The sequence below is a fragment of the Mandrillus leucophaeus genome, unplaced genomic scaffold (assembly GCF_000951045.1).
Source record: "Mandrillus leucophaeus isolate KB7577 unplaced genomic scaffold, Mleu.le_1.0 Scaffold6, whole genome shotgun sequence".
Taxonomy (NCBI): domain Eukaryota; kingdom Metazoa; phylum Chordata; class Mammalia; order Primates; family Cercopithecidae; genus Mandrillus; species Mandrillus leucophaeus.
The window spans coordinates 3,975,750-3,983,464 of record NW_012106474.1 but is presented as its reverse complement, the minus strand read 5'-3'; positions in this window follow the sequence as shown (position 1 = coordinate 3,983,464).

The following is a 7,715-nucleotide window of genomic DNA, read 5'->3' as shown; positions in this document are numbered from 1 at the left end:
TGTACAGAGATCACACACCATTACCACCACCTCCACCACCATTATCACCTCCACCTCCACCACCACCTCCTCCCTACACCCAAACACAAACATGCACACAGCACCACACCATCACCTCCCTGTACAGAGATCACACACCATTACCACTACCTCCACCACCATTATCACCTCCACCTCCACCACCACCTCCTCCCTACACACAAACACAAACATGCTCACAGCACCATGCCACACCATCACCTCACTATGCAGAGAACACACACACACACCATTACCATCACCACCACCATCATTATCACCTCCTTCTCCACCAACACCATTATCGCCACCACCGCCACCACCTCTCTACATGCAAAACACAAACATGCACACAGCACCACACCACATCATACCCTCCTATGCAGAGAACACACACACACCATTACTATCACCACTATCACCTCCATCTCCACCACCACCACCATTATCACCATTATCAACACCACCTTCTCCACAACCACCACTTCCTACATACAGAATGCAAACACACACAGAACCACACCACACCATCATGACACCACACAAAAGACATGCATGTGCGCGAGCGCACGTGCATGCGTGCACACACACACACACACACTATCTCTACCACCACCTCTACTACCACTGCCACCACTATCACCACTATCAATATCACTTCCCCCTCCCCACACAGAGAAGACACATACACACATATGGCACCATCACCACCACCACTTCCACCACCCCACATACAGAACAGAAACAGACACACAACACCACACCACTACCATCACTACCCTATGCACAGACAACACAAACACATATCACCACCATAACCATTGCTTCAATCATCACCACCACCATCATTCTCACTACCACCACCATCACAACCTCCACAGCCATTACCACTATCACTATACCCTCCACCACCACCACCACCACAATCACGGTCTCAATCATTAATACCACCATCACCACCATCACCATCATCACCTCTACCAACACCAACACCACCACACTGTCATCATTACTATCACTACCATTACCTCCATCACCACTGCCATCACCATTACCTCCACCACCATCCATCATGACCATCACCTTCACTACCACCACCACCACCATCACCTCTACCACCACCATCATCACTCCAATCATTACTACCATCATCATCTCCACCACCACCATCACTACCAACACCATCACCTTCACCACTATCACCACCACCATGGCCTCAAATCATTAATACCACCATCACAACTACCACTATCATTACCTCTACCAATACCACCACCACCATCACCACCATCACCACCACCACAACATCATCACCATTACCACAACCACTATTACCTCCACCATCACTACCACCACCATTACTACCACCACTACTATCACCTCTATCACCACCGTCAACCCAATCATTACTACCACCATCATCACTGTTCTCACCTCCACCATGACCACCATCATCACCACCTCCATCACCATCATTAACACTATCACCACCATTACTTCCATCACCATCATGACCACCACCATCACCTCTACCACCACCACCATCACTCTAATCATTACTACCACCATCATCACCACAATCACCCCCACCGCCACCTCCATCACAATCACCACAATCATCACCACCACCACCATTACCACCATCACCACCACCATTGCCTTCATAAACACCAACATTGCAACCACCTCCCTACATACAGAACCCACACACAGAGACATACACCACCACCGTCATCACCCTCATCACCTTGGTTTGTTTCTCTTCAGATGTTCACTTTATACACTGGCCCTTCCTTGCATCTGGAACTTAATTGTGTCATGCACATACATTCTGATAATCCCCTTAGCATCCTGCTCCTATGTCAAGGCTCCTCCCCAGCTGCACACTGTGCCGAGAATATCCTTACCCTCAGTTCACCAAGTTTTCTTTCTTCTCATATTCAAGAAATTTCTGAAATCCTGACTCCTTTAAGACATTTTCCTTTATTGAAAGAGACAGTAGTTACTTTCATCTTCCTCAACTGTGCCTCTGCACATATTAGTATATATGACATACTTGCCCCATTCATTCATTCGACATTGATTCAAGGCTGCCCTGTATAAACTTGCTTCTTCCATTCATTCGTTTGTTCATGTATTCAGTGTTGATTAAGTGCTTCCCTATACACACTTGCCTCATCTATTCATTCATTCAGTGTTCATTAAGTGCCTCCATATTTATGCTTGCCTCTTTCATTCATTCATTCATTCATTCATTCATTCATTCATTCATTCAGTGTTATTAGGGCTTCCCTTATGTGTTCATCACTTAGGCCCTGGAGAAACAGTCAATACTCAGACTTGCAGGCTGCTTTTCGATGTTATGGACTTCCATGCTGAGTATGTGTCCGTTGAATACAATTTTTCAAAAAGGGCTGTTTCCTTTCTTAGCAGGTGGCTAATAAGGTTTTGCTTTTCCAGAAGCCAAGGTGTACCCATGCTGGGCCATCCTCCCGCAATTAAATGCAGTCGTGCAAACCAGGAAGGAAAGAGGAGCATGCATGGCTGACTGCACGCGGTTAACACGCTGCAGCACTCCCGGAAACAGTCCTCCTGCAGCAGGTGCCTCAGAAATGAGCTTCCCTCTCCAGGTGAGTGAACTGAATGCCTCGGACTTTTCCCACGTTTAAACTTTCAACACCATATAGGAAAACTGACATAGTTAGATCTCACCTTACGCTTTCGAGTGAGAAAAGCCACGTGTACAACAGCATGAATTGAACCCACTTACGTAACCCTGAGAGTGTGTGTGTGTGTGTGTGCATGCACGTGCATGTGTGTATTTGAACACAGGGAGAAACGGGAGGGAGTTCAGCAACATTTTGATGGTAGATGTCTTGGGTGATGTGATCGGGTGTGGGGAGGTGGTAGTTTTACTCCATGAATGGAAAGGATGTAGTCTTTGGGGTTAAAACAACTAGAGCTCAACTCCTCGTTCTGATGCTACCAAATTTGTTCTCTTTGACAGGCTCATGCTCTGACACTTGACTTTCTCACCTGTAAGATGGGAATAACAGCGGCGCCTTCTGTGTAGATATATGTTAGGTTTGATGAGATGGTGTCTGGCATAAAATCAATGCACAAGGAAAGTTTGGATTTCAAGTTGTTCTCTATTTTTAAATCTATATGTGCATTTATCTGTTAAAAGTTTTTTTTTTTCCTTTGCTCATCATGGTTGAAGGCTGGGACCCCCTTGTCCCTTTTTCTTAAAGGCCGTGCCATCTAACACAGCATCATTTCTGAGGCAAAGTCAGAGCAGAGTGGCCGCCAACTGTCAGAGTCTACAACTGCATGGAATTTTTTTTCTTTTCTTTTTGGTGAGAGTAACACCAGGAAGCAGGACACAGAGACAGAGACTCCCCCACTTCGGTTTCCATCATACCCTCTGTCCTGCCTGCAATTTCCATCATGATGCTACCCAGACCTGCTATATGAACAGCCATGTGGGAAGGAAGGGGGCTTAGAACATTGGCCTCAGCTCTACATAAAGCACCACAAGGAAACTCATGCAAGAGGCCCCTTGAGCTAAGCCAGGTGTGGATTCCACCACCGATAAGGAAGCCAACAATCTGGTGGTGGTTTGTTTGCAGTGCTTGGTGACTGGGGGGATTCTTAGGTATATCCTGTGTCTTTCTGTCAGGAATCTACTTCTGTGCAGTCAGGAGGAATGGGATCCTTCTATGCTCCTCACAAAACCCAAATGCCTCCACATGGAACGAGGAGGATGTCAACACAGGCACGGCACATCTCAGGCCACCCGTGCGACATTTTCCAAACCGTAGAGCTGGTCTTTCACTTCAGCTCACTGGTTTATAATGAACACTACACATCTCAGCACCTTGCACAGACCAGTCTGCCACCCTGCGTAAGCCTCAGCCTTGAAGAAGAGAGGCTCGGGTCCTGGGTCAGCTGGCACCTCTCCCTGCCACAGCAACTCCGAGCCAGAGCCTTTGAAAGGCAACCCGGACATGTCTTGAAGTGGCCAGGAGGCACCGCCCAGCCCACCACTCTTAGGAGACCCTAGCAAAATTTTCACTGGAATCATCTCTTCTTTTACAAAATTGCCTGAATCAGAAAAAGTGACACATTTGAACCTTTCCCCTGTTTTGATAAGCCTGGTGACCCATTTAGGCCACTCCTAAGCAACTTTGGCCAGCAAAACAAGAATTAGACTTTGCCAAGTGTCCAGGTCACTCCACAGGCAAGCCCCAGGCTGGCGTTGTGTGTTCTAGATGCACACACACACCCATGCGTGTGTCATACATATGGATTACACTTTGAGTAGACATGTATTAGAGATGCAGATATGCTCCTATTAAAATATGTGCATATACTGTTTTTAAATACATAATAAATATGTAATCTATATTACATTCATATACATTTCTATTTTTGTGTATGAAATACAAACATTTTAAAATTCACATCGGGATACTAACGGTCCTTGGCTTATTCTAGACCACTTCTGAGCTGGCTCCTGGTCCACTCTGGGAGAAGTTCTGAACTGCTGTCTGTTAGGAAGTATTAGGGTCCCATAGAGCCTGGGCGGAGGCTGCCTGCCTCACACAGAGAGGGAACCCGGGGGTGCTTCTCTCTGTCCCCCAGAACTCAGGCTATCAGCAGCAGGGAGGAGTCAGGGCCGGGGCCTTTCAGCTGCTCCTCCTAGTCACCCAGCCTATGGAAGGAAGAAGAAATGAGGCTGAAAGCAGGGACAGAACTCTCAGAAGATGACCAGGGTCAGCGGCCTCTGTGATTGGCAAGGTAGGAGTTCACACTTCTCTGGTCACATCCGTCCTCATCACCCTCACCGGAGAGGCTCCACTCACTCCACTCTGCCCAGCACATGCGAGCCACGTAGGCCTGTACGCCCCACTACCCACCCCAGGGGAGCAGCGACCTCGGGCTCTGCCCCGCCCACCCTGCCCATCTGCAGGGGTTCCATCCGGAGCGTGTGCTGGGCGCCACCCCGCACTCTGATTGGACAGCAGAGCTGATCAGTTCTAACTTCACACTGCAAGCTATTTATGGGCTTCAGCCACAACCTTAAATAACAGGGAAATTATCACACATTACAGTTATTTGAAGCCACGAAAACTTCCTCTCAGCATTTTTTATTTGCGACTTGGCTATCACTCCTGGAAGCTGCCAATGGCTGCATGACCACGTAGGTCTGAGACTTGGAGGTTCCCCTTTCCCCTCCCCACCCTCCAGCCGGCCTCCTCCTTGGTCCCCCAGACCACCCTTGCTCACTGACACCCTGTCCTTCAGAGCCTCACAGAACCCTGAACAGCACATATCACGCTTTACAAATTTAAATTACTGCATGCCATTTAATATAAATTCTGCTTTTCCCCCCAAACAAACTATGGGATTATTTTTCTGATTATAAAATCACCCACTTTAACAGTGACTGAAACAAGAACACTGTTCATGGGCTGACATTTTTTTTGTTCGAATTGTTAAGTAATACTTTCACCTGGTTCAAAATGTAAAACTATAGGATACATGTGGCAGACCATTTCCTCCAGAGGCAACAGATGTAACCGGCTCCCTGTGTACTGCATGATTCATGAGCTATTGTAGCATATAAAAATAAATGCACACGCATTACATAAAGCCCTAAAGAAGAAAATGAGCCTTGCCCCTAGCCTCACCCCTGGGGAAGAGCCACATGGACACAGGGTCACCTCCTCAGGCGTTCTCCCAATTCATGAGAGAGTCTCCCAGGTTTGTTTGTTAATAGCACTTCAAAATACAGTACCCCTGACTTTGAACTCTTCTTCATTTTTCATTAAATACTCTGCAGAAATGGATAATGAGCAGAAGAGTTGAGATTTGACCTAATCCAATGTATCTAAGTTTCTAATTGCTTTGCTCAAATAGGAAAGCCTGTTATTTTTAACGTTTCTATTTGCTCTCCTGTGTCTTCTTATGTATTATCACATTAACAATAGGTTCAAATTATAGAACCTTCCCCAAATTTAGCAGAAATCTCCACTTTTTTCCTTTCCTATTTCTCCCCAGCTAGACTTCAGGGGTTGATTCCAAAGTGGGAAGGTCCCCGTGTCCCCCGAAGACCAGCATCCCTTCTCTCCAGGTGACTAAGAAAGGAGGCCGGGCGCGGTAGCTCATGCCTGTAATCCCAGCACTTTGGGAGGCCAGGCAGATCACGAGGTCAGGAGTTCAAGGCTACCCTGACCAACATGGTGAAACTCCATCTCTACTAAAAATACAATAATTAGCCAGGCCTGGTGGTGTGTGCCTGTAGTCCCTGCTACTCAGGAGCCTGAGGCAGAGAATCACTTTAATCCAGAAGGTGGAGGTTGTAGTGAGCAGAGATCGCACCACTGTACTCCAGCCTGGGTGACAGAAAAAAAAAAAAAAAAAAAGGAAAAAAAGAAAAAAGGAAATTATAGACTCTACTGGGGATAATAAAAGAACATGCATTCAATGGGAGAATTGGTGGCAATGAAATGAGCCAATGCCACCTGCACGTCACAGAGCAGGGGAGCCCTCAGCACCAAACCACGCAGCTATCTCCGTCCACACACCCGGGACCCCATGGACTGGGGTGCACAGCACAGGCAACACACGTGAGGAAGGGCAGGGAGATGCTTCCCATTGAGCCAAGGATCGTGCCTTCCTCCTGTGGGACAATTTGTGATCACCGTCACCCACAGGACCATCTATGCACTGACCTGACCAGTAGTAGAGCTGTGGTTCACCTTGAGATTGTATTTTCTACATTTTTACAAAGCAAGTAAAAATAAAAGAATAAATGTAAACAGAACATCTGGTGCCAGAGAAAGAAATTCACACAATTCACAAAGTTGTGAAGGAGGGGAGACAGACACCTATACGAATTTATGATTGTTATAAACTTTCTTAATATCTCACTGTCTGGACACTTGAGCCATTAATTCATTTTATCACAGAAAAGTTTAATATTGAACTTTAATTTCTTGAAGGCTTTTTGATCAAGAAATCTCAATATTACATCACAACCTCAGATTTTTATCAATCCAATTTCCCGTAAGCCAACAAAGAATATTAGAGAATTCAATGGAATTAATAGTAAAAATCATCCAAACGAGATTCTTAACTTTCCCCCAAATTTTAAGTCAAGCAGTGTCTTTAGTTTCACATACTGGGGTGCCAAAGAGCCGGCTCATGAAGATACCAACACATCTGGAGTATCCGGCACGTTGACGGGAATCCCGTGTCCACGCTTCACCTCCACCTTCAGGGCTTCCACAGTGACTCATAGTCATTGCTAGCCCAGGACCAGAAGTTTGTATTTCCTCAAAAAACCAACACTGATCATCCAAAACATAATCGCTATAAAAAACTGTAGAGAAACGATGCAAATTTCGACTGAGTTTGGTAAGCCATGCCGTGACTCCAAAACCGTTTTTGCATTTTGTGACCAGTTTACAGAAACAGGAAGGAAACACAGTCACATTCCTCTAGATGACTCAAGGAATGGAGTTTAACAAAGCTCCCACAGTAGGGTGTGATTTTGTCAGAATACAGAAAAGCTGATCAATGGCTGCTTTTTCATTTGGACCTAAATAGGACCAAGACCAGCGATTAGTTCTGGATTCCAGGGTTAGAGGGGAGCATGCTGACCGGTGCACACACATTATATCTGTCCAGGG